General features: G+C 38.0%; 1 protein-coding gene across 7 annotated transcripts in view; it reads right to left on the reverse strand.

Moving 5' to 3' along the window:
- LOC104925648 (serine protease 23) overlaps positions 1–15,897 on the reverse strand; it is a 66,413-nt gene that overhangs the window by 48,613 nt on the left and 1,903 nt on the right. For 5 of the 7 annotated variants that reach the window (XR_003463235.1, XR_003463234.1, XR_002042085.2 and 2 more), the window contains one exon: positions 10,206–10,244. The gene's annotated coding sequence lies outside the window, so the exon portion shown is untranslated. Of the gene's footprint in view, positions 1–6,484; positions 7,095–10,205; positions 10,245–15,897 lie in introns of those variants that run through there. The other 2 variants (XR_003463236.1, XR_003463237.1) reach the window with 2 other exon arrangements.

Here is a 15,897-nt window from a genome sequence, read left to right on the forward strand (position 1 = left end):
GGCACAATGCTCCACCATTTGCCAAAAACTACAATGGTTGTTTAAAAATTACTCAGCAAAAGAAAAAAATAAATTATATATTTGCCTCACATATTTGTGAGTTATTTTCAAAGATTTACATCCTCACTAGGAAGGAAAGGGGATTAGAGCTGAGACAGAGAGAGTAGGTAATCAAAACACGAGAGATTTGACTAACACATCATTCATTTTGGTCTCCCTCTATTTCCATTTAATCTGTTGATACTAAGAAAAATCCCATTTAACTGTTTCCTGTACTTTTTGGTACCAGATTGCGATAAACGGAATGTCATTCCTCCTTGTTACATTTCCAGAATTCATTTTACTTCACTGACAAAAATACTCCTCCAGCCCCTCCCATGTACCCTGTATGTACCCTGCACTGACAGTCATAAATAACATGGTGATAGCAACAGTGTAGAGCCATAAAAGTATAGCAGTCCTTTCCTCTCCCAAATTACAGCCCTAACCTTCACTCAGCACATTTGTGCTGTCATCTGTCAGTGTAACATGAATAATTTATCACCGAAGATAAGTCTGCATTCTTTGTGCCGACAGGTAGTGATAGATAAAACTGTAATACAGAATAAGAGCCACTTTAAATACTTGTTTTAGATGTTTCTAGCTGAGGGCGACAGAGAAAGACTGGCTTAGGTGCACCAAGAACCACCACAAATCTGTCAATACTTTGGTGAGCCATTTTACCACAACACACAAGATCTACATATAATAACAAATTATGGTGTTCCAACCTAGTTTATTTGCTCAGTATATTTCACCTGGTACTCATTTAGAGACGAGTGATTGATTGATGCAGCATAACTCTTGTCCTGGCATTGCTGGAGGAGCCTGGACATGTTTCACTATGTGGCTGTTTATCATATAGTGCAAAATGTGTAAAGCTAGCATGACAGGTGTGTCATTATCGTGGCTCTGCACAAGCTCACTAAAAATTGTTAGACAGAGGATATGAGGTCAAATTTAAAGTGCTTATCAATGTTACTCATGTGGAAAGACTGCTGATTGATCTAACGTACAATCACTTACATGTCATGCTAAATAGACCACTGCAAAATTTCTCATGCATTTTAGACTAAACTGTTTTAACAGGCCCCAAATTACTGCCTGGGCACCAACTGATCAAACAAAGAGCAGGCTAATCTCTACTTATGCTCTTTCATGTTTTTTTTTTTGTTTTTTTTTCATATTTGACGATGAAACAAGTGAAATACGCTTGCATTTCCCTCCACATGCTTGAGTTTATTGGTGCAAAGGTCACAGTCTTGACTCTTTCAGACATGTTTGTATAAAGAAAGAGGTGCACACACCACCACTGGTAAATTATCAGAAAAGAATTAAAGAGTTTCAGTGATGGCAGGCGTCCGAGATGTATTTAACCATCTCTTATTTTAGCATATATTGGAAGACATACACACATGCAATCTGGATTATGTTATGCAAATATTATACGGGTCTAACCCATTTACCATAAATGGAACACCTTTGTCTCACTATGTTGATGGAAATGACTGAGATGCATATTTGAATAGCATGTCACGATGTGGGACCTATGGCGATCACATAACAGTACAAAGGGAAGCTGAGTTTTTTAAATGTTCAATTTCTTATTATCTCCACACTAGGAATTGATGCATCTTCTATCATATATTATTCAGTTGACACTAGATGCTGACATGCCAATGCTTGGCATATTCAACAGAGTTTCTAAGCTGTTTCAGGACCTTGCATCACAATTTATTCTGCACATTTTCATCAGGGAGTCTTTAGCTGAAAGCCAGCTGGAACATGACCATGACAATGTCATTAGTATTATGAGGATATATAAATTAGCTGTACCTGGGAAAAGTCACTCACTGAGACTAAAGGAGCTATTTGGAAAAAATAGCAAGTGGATGAGGGCCTGGGTTGCGTTGAGGCACATTACATATTACGTTCAAGAATTTTATTACAAAATGTGGCAGATTATTACAAAATGCAGCGTTTATACATAATGAGGTGAAAATTTATTACATTGTTACATAATGCAGCGCTACAGTGTGTGTTAGGGATGTAAAAATATGGAAAATTTGATATCTCGATTATAGTGACCAAATTATCACAATATTATCGCAATATTCTTAACTGCTGTACAAATGTCCAAAAAACACATACATTGAAATAATTTAACTAAATCTTTTGATTTTCTTGTCACACTAAAACATTAGAAGCCAAAATCTTATCAAAATGAAACTTTCACATTCATTAGAAGCCAAAATCTTATCAAAATGAAACTTTCACATTAAAAGGGGCAGGCAATTTGCACAGAAGAGTTTATTTTAAATTAACAAAATATGTAAACAAAATTTGTTTACATATTTTTAAAAATAATTTGTTCACCTGTGTGAGCGAGAGGAGTGCCTGTATGAGAAAATGAGTGTATGTTTTTTTCATTCCAGTTTTGTTACTATATGTTGCACCGACCTAAATGAATGTGTTAAGTCAAATTGTGAAACATCTTTAAGGCTGGATACTTTTGAAATCGAGATCTTTTGCTAGTTAGCGGAACCAATTTTGTCTATGTTCAGTTGTCAGTACTATATGTAGAAATTAAGTTGTGTAAATCAAGTTGTGTAAATACTTCTCTGTGAAATGTGCATTTCATATTTTTATGCAGTTTTTTTTAAGAAAAAATATGACTTCCTCAATTTTGCACAAAAAAAAAAAAAGGTTTTTATGCTCACTTGATGTGGTGAACATTCCATTCATATGACAAGAAACGCTACTGCTTATTTCAATGGATCAACTCCTAATAATCACATAAAAAAATAGAAGAAATAGAAGTACAGCACTATAGACCAGATCTGTAACCAGGTAATCCAACTGCTGAGTCATTGTATATATATTTTAATGTGAAATATGATATCTAGAAGTAGAAGAAGAAGAAAGATGCCTTCTTTAATCGAGTAAGCAACCACATGAAAAATCGTGGGAATGAAGGAAACTTAGTGATGACTCAGCTAATCGCAGCTTCTCAACCTATCAAGTCCCATGTGGCTGCGAGGGCGGAAACTGAGCAAACACGGAAACACTGGTCGTTGTTAACCACATCAGACCCTGGATCATTTATACCCCAAGGAAGCACAAAGGGGTGTCTGGATGGTGTGCATGTGTGTCTGTGTTTGGGTATGTGGGCATGCAGTTTATGTGTCCTCCTCTGTAACCTCCTCTGTGTTCTTGATGTTTTGAGAAAAGACCTTAGAGGCATTCTCTGTCACTGGTGGAATCGTCTGAATCTTGGTATTTGTGAAATTTCACTGAAGGAGGGAAATATTATATGGCACTGCTAAACTATTTCTCCTTAAAAGTATGAATCTTTGTTGTCTGCCTAAAATGTTCTGCCATTTTACACAATAACCATTAAAAAAAACAACTAAACCCATAATTTTTTCCGAGATTAAATTGAGCAAATCACTTCAAGAAAAGCAGTCAAATCTTCCATCTTTTCTGTCTATCTATGCAAGTTTTTCTCTTTTCCTAAATCCTCAAGCAAGAATATTTGTTTCACAACATCAACCACTCTAATAACAGCTGTGTCCAGTTCCAGATGGTTTTGTACCTAATCAATAATTCATCAGGAACAGTACTGGCTAATGTTGTGACAGCCTGATTTAGTTTCTGCAACAAAGAATGACACACATGCTGTTTTCAGTTTTATTTTTATGTCAAAACCTTTAGAAGCACAGGTTTTAATAAACACTGATATTGTCATGATTAGTCTTTAACATGAAACATTGTTGTTTTGTAAAAAAACCAAAACAAAAAAAACAACAACAACAACAAAAAACGTTTGAATTGCTGTTGTTGCTTTGTAGGATCCTTGGATGAAGGATATAATCTACTGTGTGCCATTTTGAAAATATCTCTTGAAAATCAAAATCAGCCTTTTCCCAGAGGAAACATGCTCTGTCTGCCCAAGAAGGTTTCACATCCTCATTACTTTCTTTCGAGAACTTGGATTGATTTTCATCCACAGATGGTTCTCACAAACAAAAGCTCATGTCCTCGATTTTCAAGGATAAGATATCTTTAGCTCCTGTGTTTCTGCAAAATACATTGTGTGAATATGCTATTATTCTATTCACTATATAATTGCTATCCTATATTTACATGTATTATGCATCCATGATTCTAAGTTAATGATCAAAGATCTCATGACTAAAATATACAAAGACTGCATGCAGAAACAGAGAAAGTTAAGTATCAAAGTTTTAAGACGTTTCAATAAATGGTTGTTTGTAAATAGCTACTAGCTATAGAGCTAATAGGTTTATTTGCTTTCTTGCCAAGAGCTAGAATATAAGATCAATACCACTCATTGTGTACACTTAATATGAAGCTACAGCCCGAAGCCAGTTAGCTTAGTGCAAAGACTGGAAACAGGGTGAAACTGCTGGTCTGACTTTTACCTTTGGACAAAGCCAGGCTGGTTTGCTTGGCATGTTTCCGCCCCGTTTTAAGCTGTTTTGCTAAACTAATAGGCTGCTGGGTGTATCTCCATATTGAGTGAATAAACACAAGAGTGGTATTGATCATCTAAACAAGAAAGCAGCTAAGTATATTTTCCAAGATGTAACTATTCCTTTGTTTCTGGCTCTCCTATGTGGATCTCCTTTTTTGTCACTAAATAAAACCCATGAGTCTCAGTCCTCTAAAAGAATGCTGATTATGTTTTTCCCCAGCCACAATCACACAACCCTAACAAGGGTTATGGTAAAACTGGTCAGGAAAGGATCAATTAGCATACATATCTGGTCTAATTCAAATGAGCATTTTGGGCATTACTTAGTCTGTTATTAAGTATTACATGACAGATTATGTAGGTAAGAGTTATGGTACAGTGTGGTTAAACAATGAGCCAGAAAATATACAACAGGCATTTTTTCATACAACAAATGCAATTGCACATGAACAAGCATGTGCATACTCACTCTCAAACTTTCTGCCTGTGTCACTTTTTCCTTTATTTATGCACACCAAAGAAAGTACACTTTTCTTTGCCCTAAGTGTAACTGCGAGAACAGAAATAATGTGACTCATCAAACTAACAATGCAAATGTGTTTGTGTAACAACCAATAGGCCCGACGGCAACTGAAAATGATTATGCAAACAAAAAATGAAACCCTTGTTAGAGAATAAACAAATTAAAGTCTGTTTTAAAGACAAACCCCTAATAATGCTGCTTCAATGTGAAGCTTTTAAATTACATCATCAGACACAAACAACAAAGACTTGGTATGCAAAAGCAACTAGTTTTACACATGAATGCTATAAGCTATATAGCAAGCCACTTGTTTGAGCTGCACATTTAAGCATAACATTTTTAGTAGGAAACTGAAAGGCCAAAGACTGATCATTGTACTAATGAGTTACTGCCAGTGTTGATGAATCACTTCTACATAAAATGTGACTTAGACTCATTGTATTTCTAGCTTTACTCTATTCGCATTCGTTGGATCAATATTTAGATAAAAAGAGACACGGGAATTAAATGCAAAAAGCTGTCTGCACTATGTATACTTGGCATCTTTCTAACTGAAAACAAATGTCTCAAATCTGATGTTTGGTATACAGCTGTAGACAAGTTAGATGGTTCCAACACTGTCTAAGGTCAGAACCTACAAGGGGAAAGTTTGGGGATTTTTCTGTTCCAAAGCAATCTCTGTTTGGGGAAATCTGCCGGGGTTTCAAAATAATTGTCTCATGCACACTTTTCAGCCTTGGATGTTTTAGGCTCAATTTCTGTAGCTGTTTTCAAGCCAAAGCAGTAAATTTGCCAATATGCAGCTTAGCATTTAAGAGCCATGTACTTGTGTAACCTCAATGTTGTTATCCATTATTACCCATTTATAAATTGTTTTTTGTGGCTTTGCAGTAATTATAGTGTGTAAGATTTAGGGGGATTTAATAGAAGAATATGTATCAATATACATAAATATGTATTATTAATGTATTGTAATGTAATGTATTGTCTTACCTTTACCTAACAATAAGCATTTATATCTACAGAGGAAGTTGGTCCTCTGTGGAATTGACCACGTTTTGCAAAAACACTGGCTCTAGATAGCACATTTCATGTTTTCAGACGTTTTGTGGCCACCATAGTTGGGGTTTCCTACATGCTTTGGAGGGAGGGTGAGGCCAGAGACGTATTCAGTTGGTTGTAATCTCTAACTTCCCCACTTGATGCCACTAAATCCTACAAACTGGACCTCTAAAGCATTGTGTATATTGTGCAAAGTGAGTTAGTTTTTAATAGGGGAACTAAACTAACAGTTGGGTTATTTTTCAAACATTGGAAAATGTTGGATTGATGCTTGAAAAGCTGGCCCAACTGGCTACATTTTAGCTATTAATTCAACCAAACCCCATTCTGTTTCATAAAAATGTAACATGGACAATGCAAGATTGTTTTGTTGTTTGTTTAAAATCAAATTTGACAAGACATCTTTAAAAGAGAGCAACTGAAAAATCCTGTATTATAAGTGGATGCTACATTCAAACAAATGGTTAGATAAACAGAAATATACATTTAATCACATAGGAACACAAAAAAGTTGAAATATCAGTTCTAGAAGAAACAACAACAGAAGGAAAGGAGCTTAAATGTACATTTAAGACATATCTGCTACTACTTTTAGGATGTGTGTGTTAACGACTCATGATCTATGTCTTAAGCTGAGTCTGTGCTCCAGACTTTAAAATTGCTCAACATTTACAACCAGGTGACCTATTTATTAAGACATATTTGTCTGATCCAGCACAGGCAGAGCTTGGACATACTGTTTGATGAAATATTCAAAATGGAGATGAGTGCCTTAACCGCCAACACATAAAAAACCCACACAAACAAGTACACAAAAGAACATTGTGAACTACAAATACTGTCACATCCAATTCAAGGAGTGCACGTGTAATGTAGTAAGTTTGCAGGTGTGTTTTGAAGGTGTGGTTTGTGATGAGTGAGTACAGACAGCGCAGGCTTAAGAGAAGAGCTGCAGCCAAAGAAAGACATCCTCTTAGACGTTAGCGACCGGTAACATAAAAAAGAAAAAAGAAAAAAAAATTAGAATTTGAAGCACAGGTGTAACAAATCACGTGAAATATGGCTCTGTTCCACGTAGGTATGCCAGTAAGATAATGAGCCAGAGCACTTAGTACTAAGCCCTGGAACAGGCATGCCTAACTGGAATGCCTGTTCCAGTAATACACTAATCTGATATCTCTCTTTTAGCGAGAAATAAAAGGGAATATTTCCCAAATAGATATTTATTTAGTATAAAATAGAAATTCCTTCCCCTGACATTGCAACAGACATTTTTTTTTCCATGTGCTTCTTTTGTATTCTCTTTTGAATGGCAAGTAATGTTTATGAAGATGACAAATGTTGTTATAAGCCTGGGCCTGAAATGACAAGACACGGGCACCTTTGGGACTCATGTCAGTTTTAGGACAATTTTGGTAAACCCCAAAAAAGCGTAATTGCTCGGTTAGCTGGTCCAGATGAATAGTTCTGTCTTCATGAGTCTTCATACTTGGCAGGACCCATGCAGTAGGGATGGTAAAACTGACTGATTCACATCGGTGCACTAGCATAGATTTCATGATTTGAAAAGTGTGCACCAGATACAATATGGGCTAAACTCATTGGGCACATTGTTTTTAATATCTTTGCATCAGTGAAATCTGATTTAATGTATGTATAATTATTGCAGGACCTATGCCTTTATTACTTAGAAATGTGACGAATAATTTCTGACCAATTATTTTGTGTTTAGATTAATTCCTTCTCTCTAAACTGTTTCTTTCTATGTCTCACTGCTGTCGGAGGCCTATTACGCGTCTTGGAGTCAGAGGCATGTCCATGCAAGTCACATCAAAGATTATCATGGAGGATGAAGAGCTACACGTTCCACTGTATTAATAGAATTGAAACGTTTAGCAACACTTCTGAATTTTTAAGAGACATAAAAATTGATGCTGCTACAAAGTGCCACCCCCTCAGATTCAGCTATAGCTAGCCCTAGCGGTAACACTTGCAAGACTGCAAAGAATTGCATTTTTTTTTTCCCCACACCACTGATAAACAGTTCTATTTGTTCTAAAGCCATCGCCGTCATTATTAATGAAGACATCCAGCCGTACAGTGTTACAGAAAATGAAATGGTTTTCAAGACCTCCTCCACATTTTGAAGTCAAGATACTACTTATCAAACACGAAGCTTTTCACCAGGAAACAAATCCCTATTCTCTCAGAGAAAGAGAGATAGTGGAGCCGCTGAGCAATGCCCAAAGAATTGCAATAACAGCTGATGGCTGGAAGTGTTGCGCCACTGACTCATATATTACGGTCACACAGACACACTACATCAATGACAAGAGGGTTTTGGAAAAACTACGTTCTACAGACCAAAGTGTTCAACAAGGCTCACCCAGGGACTATTCAGTTTCACTGCAGGACGTTTGCAGTGACTGGAACATCAAGAACCCAAGGATGGTCAAAGATACTGCAAAGAACATGATACTGGCTTGAGTTGGTGCAAGGATGGACGACGTGTCTGTTTGGGTACAAATTAAATCTGGCCTCAGAAATATCCCCAAAGGGAGACAAGATGTCAGAGTTCTATGTGAAATCCAGACCCAGCTACACCTGTTGTGTGGCGGCTGTGGCTCACAGGCAGAGCGGGTCGTCCACTAATCAGATGATCGGCGGTTCGATCCCCGGCTCCTGCGGTCTGCATGTCGAAGTGTCCTTGGGGAAGACACTGAACCCCAAATTGCTCCCGAAGGCTGTGCCATCGGTGTATGAATGGTTAGATCCGCAAACTGGGGTGTCTTTTAGCTCAGTTGGAAGAGCAACCGCCATGTTCGAAGTCTCAGTCCTTGCCGCAGCAACCCAGGGTTCAAATCCGACCTGTGGCTCTTTCCCGCATGTCATCCCCCATCTCTTTCTCCCCACATTCCTGTCACTCTTCTGTGCCTTGAAATACAATATAATTTAAGGTTATGCAGTCTAACTCTAGTTCTATGAGCACATGAGAAGCTGTGTCTCATCTTTTTCCATGATATCAGCCCTATTTATAAAGTGACCCAATCCACGATCCACAAAGTCTATGACAGTTACATAACCTTTATTCTATTTCACACAAGTGTCACTGCATTTTGGGCCCCATAGGCTTATCATTTGTCATAACAACCCCTTGTTCATTCTCTCTGAGTGAAGGCTCCTACCATATATGCTTGGCACTAAAAGTCAGCCTTGATTGATCCAGTGGGACATAGAGCTAGTAATTACTGACATGCCTTGTCTGTTCTGTGTACACATGGTCTATACTCTGAGCCTGAAAAATTCAGTGTGACAGTATATGACATGTTTTTAAAAAGGACCACTGAAAACAAGTCAATTCCTTCCAGAAAGCAACCGTTTTAAATTTGTCTACATAATGCATCAGCCTGATTCAGCCTGACTGTCCATCATCAAGAGTGAGCTGCAGCGGTACACATCTGCCTTCCCTCTTCCCTTAATTAATAACTCACCTCAATGGCTCTATCAAACTTAAATTCCTTTTTGAAGTTATGTTTCTGTTTGTAATTAAGTAAGTCAAATTAAGCCAATAGCCCATGCACACATACACGTGTATAGTTATATACTCCTTTACTTTATTTATATGCCTTTGAAATGTGGAATACATTTATTCAATTTGAAATATTAACTTATACAAAGGTATGCCAAAGGTTGTTGCTATTTTAGACCCAGGTAAATCTCACAGTGCAGCACACTGGCATAGCTCAGTGTGACGTCAGACGTTGACCTGAGCTGTAGCAGGGTCGCAGGCAGTGGGTCAGCCCCTTGGCAGTTCAGATTAACAGTAACAGAACGTGACAGTGCTGAGAGGCTTTGAGCTCTCTGGGGCAGAGGATTAACTACCGACTGCTATACCTGCAGCGCCTACCTACAACTAATGCTGTCCCAATTCCAGACTACATATGAATATATAGGGGGATTTAAAGTATGCAGTGCTGTCACTCTGGGAAATGTCAAAATAGAAGTATATTCAGCTGTCAGTGTATATTCTGAATTTTCTGGATTGGGAATGTGTCACCATTTAGCGATGAAGGAGCTACTCACAGATGCAAATGTCAAGTTGATTCAGCGACAGGAACATCGCTGAAAAAGAAGGAAAAGAAAATATTAAATCTTTGGGGAAAGAGTTTGCCTTGTTTATGTTGAGATGTGTGATATGTCTCAGTGTTCCCAGCCTGTGAAAACAGTTTAAGGAGCCACAGAAGACATTGGAGTATGATGAGATGACCGCATCTACGGCACCAAAATGCCATGTCACAAAGAAGCAAGAGATAAAAAGTCAATAAAATAGTGTAACGTCATAAACATATCAGCTCTGGGTGAACTGAATTTGAATTTGTCTTAGGACTTCATCAGGTTTGTGCTGTACTTCAAAACCTTACAGTTTATCTATAAACTTAAACGCTAATACAGGGATCGCTCAACAGCAGCAGGATCTTCAACATTATATTTTCAAATTTGTATATTATATTTGATACATTTTTCATTAATGATTTCCCTTTTTCTCATTTCTTCACTGAGTGTGACTGAAAGATTTGTTGGAAGAAAAAAAAAAAAAAAAACAGGCCAGAAAAGAAAACTCAAGCAAATTTAAATCAATCTGCCCATTAACCATGTCCCCATTACAGACTTATTGGCAGAGCTGGTCCTGAACCAGCTGTAAATATAATTAGTGGCCGCATTATGCTGGAAGTGCCTTGTGTTAACTCCTGCTTTCCAGGCCACAGTTGCAGACGCTTTCAACTGGCTACACCTCAAACTTCTTGGAATACTAAAACTGATCTAATAACTCTTGTTTTGTGTAGCAGTACTTGTTTTTTATGGATTTTACATTACACCGTCCCCCATGCGCTATGACAAATTCTGTTCAACCCAGTCAAAATAAGTGGTTACAGTGGGTGCCAGCAGGGGAAAAATCCTGGGAATCAGGTTTCCTGTAGTAATGCCAGGTCAGTGAACAAAATGCTTCCAGCTAGCTTAAGTCTAAGGAGAAATATTTTCCAACAAAATATTATCATACTCTTATAGACAGCAATGCTGTTTACATCAAGGACTCACATTCATCCCTATGTAAGAGCCCGTAAAGCGGTTAATGAGGAGCTTTTAACAATGAGCATGTAAAAATAAGTGGAGTTGGATATATAGGTTATGGGGTCCATTTGCTGCTGTGTTTGCGGTGTAATTAAATGTGCTGTGAACAAACCATGACGACGTTCTCACAGGGTTACAGAGCTTATATTAAATAATAATGGTGACAAACAGATTAAACACTTCAGACAACCTTGAGAACTATTTCACGTGGAAATCAATCTTCATAATATTGACTGGAATGTTCAGCAGTTTTGATTCAAACTTGGTTTTCATTAAGCGCATGAAACAACAGTTTTTTAGGATCACTGCATAGGTTACGGTATGGCTAAAGCCAGGGCAAAGAATGTCATTCCTTATTAACAGAGGCTGCAGCTTAGAGCCAAGACTCAAATTTCAGAGCAAGAGAGCAAGCCAAGCAGTCCAACACAGGCACCCCCCTCCTGCCTTCTGTATTATGTCTGTGGTTTGCAGTCATCTATGACTGACAGGCTGTACTACAAGTAATAAAAATATTATAGCAGACCCTATAGTCTACTAAAGACTTTTCTTTAGTGCTATCTGCAGTAATGATCTTACAACTTACCAAAGCTCACTTCAGAACCAGTGAGTCGTTACAAATCGTTACATTTTCTACTGCAGAACAGACAAAATGCTCACTACATTTATCACACAGCTATGTGTTTGTGCTTGTGTGCTTTGCAGTCTTTCGGAAAGACGACTGCAAAGTTTAAACAAGTCTGCAAAGCTGCAAATCCTGCAATAATTGTTTTGTTGGTTACTTAAGAGGAACAGAAACAAGTTGTGAACTCAATTCAGCACTGGCATGTCATTGCTCTATAAGCTGATATGTGGAACTTCGCTGAAAACAACTATGACGCAAGAGAGCTGTGAAAGTGAGCCAACACAGCCAATACGAGTGTGTGAAAATGCATACATCTAAGAGTTAATAGGGTGTGCCACAGGGAATTATTTTGGGTGTTCCCAGTTCATCATTTATATAAAAGATATTGGCTCCTTTGTGAAGTATATATTTTATACTCCTTAATATACAAAACCTTTACAAAATATACAGAAAAATATGTAATATAAAAAATGTACAGTTCATTATTCTGTCCTGTTAGCCGCTGAAATATTACAATACTTGACGGATAATATATACTTTATATAACTTGGTATGTCTCTCAGAAAGAAATATCACCATAAATATAAAGATAACAACAATCTGTAACTGTATCTTGACTTATCTTTGAGTTGTAGAAAGAGGACTGTTGAAGCAGTTAGTCCTGCCACCACACTTAAACCCTTAGATTGAGTTAACCATTCAGCCCTGAGATTCACTACTGGAGATAATTATAATACTGACCTTTTTAAATAATATGGTTGGTTGGCCTTGCCTGCATGCGAGATGTAATAATTACTAGGATATTTTATTTTAAGGAGCCCTTATCAGAAAGGGGCCATCTTACTCAGTATATCATCTTTTACTTCTCTGGAACTGTGGTACATACTGAACTTGCTGCACAACGCTGAACAATTTATCGGAAGTGATTTAGTAAAGATTACTTTTACTTATTTCCAAAGCCACCTAAAAATTAAAGCACTTCTGTAATTTTAAGACAATTCAAAATAATCACCCCTGTAAGTGTAAGTCTTTCTGTTTGTTTATTGTTATATTCTTTTGGTGTGTGTGTTTAATTTTCAGGGCGGTGCTGCATGCTTAGCCAATCTAGCCTGTATAAATAAAGGTTAAAAAAGGACTGTGTGCATGCACGCAAAAGCAGGCTACAGAGTGTGGATAGGCATGTGACATGTGGAAGAAAATTAAATGGAAAACAGAAGGGAAACTACCTCTGAAAAATGATGATGAATGAAAATGGCTGAAATGTGAGCGAGTGGAAGCATAACAGGGTGAATGGGTGAAAAACAGAATAAACACAAACTGCAAAATGACTGGAAAATTAAGTTTTGGCTAGGGAGGTAAAGTAAATAAATTAAAAGAAGAAAAAAACACAAGAAAGAAAGACAGGAAGAACTAACTAACACACAACTACAACAAGGGAAGAAAGAAGTATAACAGTAACAGTATAACTGGAAAATTGGTACTCTCTCATCGATCCTGTGTTGAGGTACTTTTTGCATGTGGGCCCTGGGCACTTCTGGCCACACACTACAACAGGGAAGGGTTCCCGTTACACAGAGGCCAAATGAGGACAAGACACTGAGTGTGTGCACATGTAGAGTACATATATATGTGTGCAGCTCAAATCCTGTTTTTATGGGAAGCAGTAAAAGGAGACCAGTTATCCTCAAAATGGCACAAGCTGTGACCTAATGCCACATCTAGCGAGCCACTATAGACAAGAGAGGGATAAGCTACTGAATGAAGCCAGTTAAATCTCAGCCTGATGCATATGCCTTTCAAATTAAAACCATATGAAAAGACTCTAATGGAACGGACCTGATCCAGATGACACAGAAACTGTGAAAGAAAAACGATCCACTGCAATTAGATGCAATTGGAGATTATAGTTGGGGCAGGAGCACTAATTAAAGGAGCATGAATTCAGCCGTTTAAGGGAATTGCTGCACATATGAGAAGGATATAATCCACTTGGTTTAACCTAAAGTAAACACTTTACAGTCAAATACAAGGAGTGTCTGCATTGTTCAGACACAGCTATAAAGTGACAGAGATTTCACGCGTGGATTCACATGCATACTCACCTACAGTGCATACACACAGAGAAACCATTGAGAAAAGTAAGTATATATACACGCTCTAAGAGCTAAATCTTCTTAAGCCTGTAATTTCCTGGCCGCACGTGCTGAAACAGAGACAGCACTTGAGAATACATCTTGACTGCGTTAGTTCTATCTGCGCTACTCCTCTCAGACATCATCTGAACTCGGCCAAATCTCTGCCAGGGAGGTGTTGACAGCAATGTATTGATGTGTCCGGCACCGTTTTATAAGTTTTCTGCATGTGCAAACATATCCCTCATGTTTCAAGATGTTGACCTCCCACCTATACCAATTGCAGGAGGCCTGTGTGAAAGAAATTACCCTCTTACCCGAAGAATGTTTTGGAAAAAGTGGTATTTCCCAAAAGGCTTTTTACAGCAGTGCACTGCTCCAAAGGTATGTGGAAAATGGTTCGTCCCAGGTGGTTGGCTGTGAATGTGCCCTACAGAAGAAACTTTCCCTGCAGACATTTTGGTGGGCTGTGCACAGTGTGTTCCAGCATAAATCATAGGCTAATGTATCACTGATGGATGCTGTGGGAGCTAAAAAGAGATGGCTACGCTATTAATTTGCTGGATTGGAAATTGTGAAATGTTTACCCTTTTGAAAATGACAGTGCCAGATGTAAAATGAAATATGAAGACCATAAAAGGTGACAAAGGGGGCGTAAGATTAACAGACGCAGGGGTTTACAAGCCGTGAAAAACACGGTATGAAAATGTGAACGAGCAAACAGGACACGAATGAAAAAGAAAAGACAGAACAAGAGGAAGAAAATAGGAAGGGTGAAAACAGGAAGTTCACTCACTAACACATGACGCTACTATATTGCCACTTCGACACACACGCGCACAAAGCGCACACTTAGATAAAGTTTTCTAAGAAGCATTAGATTGCTTTGTTGTAACCACCATTTTATAAGGTCTCTAAATGTTTACTGGGACTTTCCAAGATGAAAATTAAAGCTCTGTGGTAATACAACATGCTTCCCTAATGACAATATCGAAAACTCACGAAGCCTTAATTAACCTTTACAAATTTCAAATAGAATCATAATATAAAAAGTGCTCTGGCACACTCTTTTTTAATGATGCCACTATGTTGTGAAGGTTAAAGAATGTTTGGTGAACTTCTTAAAATATCCTTTTCTTTAAACTCTCTTCTCACTCACTATTTTCTGTTATATTTAATCACAAAAAAACAATACTTATTATATAATAATTAGTTGGCTGGACTTGATTCGATATAGTACGCCTGTTAATCTTAAATTGATTCTTTATGAAGCAATTTTAAAAACAGCACAAATATGAGCAACCACAACCCAGTGGGAGCCACTTCCCGGACGCCACATGAGCCATACCACTTCACACAGAAACTGCCTTACTGTAATACAGCCAAGAGTTGTTAGGGCGCCATTCAGCTAATATTAAGTGTATTTATTCACCCCACAATCTACAGCCAACCCGACCTTCCAGGTTGCCCTGATGTGGTCAGTGCAACTACAGAGTAGCAGTCATGACATTTCTGATTATAGGACCGCCGACATCCTCCTCCTTCAGATTCTGCCTTTACCACACTCTGCATGTACGCCAAACTAAATTGGTACAAGGACCACACAGATATGAATGTGTGTGTGTGTGGGACCAAAAGTGTGCAGGCAGGCAGGTGAATCTGACAAAAACCAATGGATTAAAGCTCTGTTTTTTAAATCCGTAAAAACTAAGGCGTATCTCACTCACAAACTCACACACTTCACATCAGACAAGCTGCTAATAGGAGAGCTGTTCGGGCATTGTCAGACAAGTTCTACACATGCCAACCTAAAAGCGATACCAGCAGCAGTTTAAGCTGCAGGTGTAGAATTGCAGTAAATACCACTGTATTGAGTGATCTGCAGACACAG

This window comes from Larimichthys crocea, chromosome XI, assembly GCF_000972845.2.
Source record: "Larimichthys crocea isolate SSNF chromosome XI, L_crocea_2.0, whole genome shotgun sequence".
Lineage (NCBI taxonomy): Eukaryota > Metazoa > Chordata > Actinopteri > Sciaenidae > Larimichthys > Larimichthys crocea.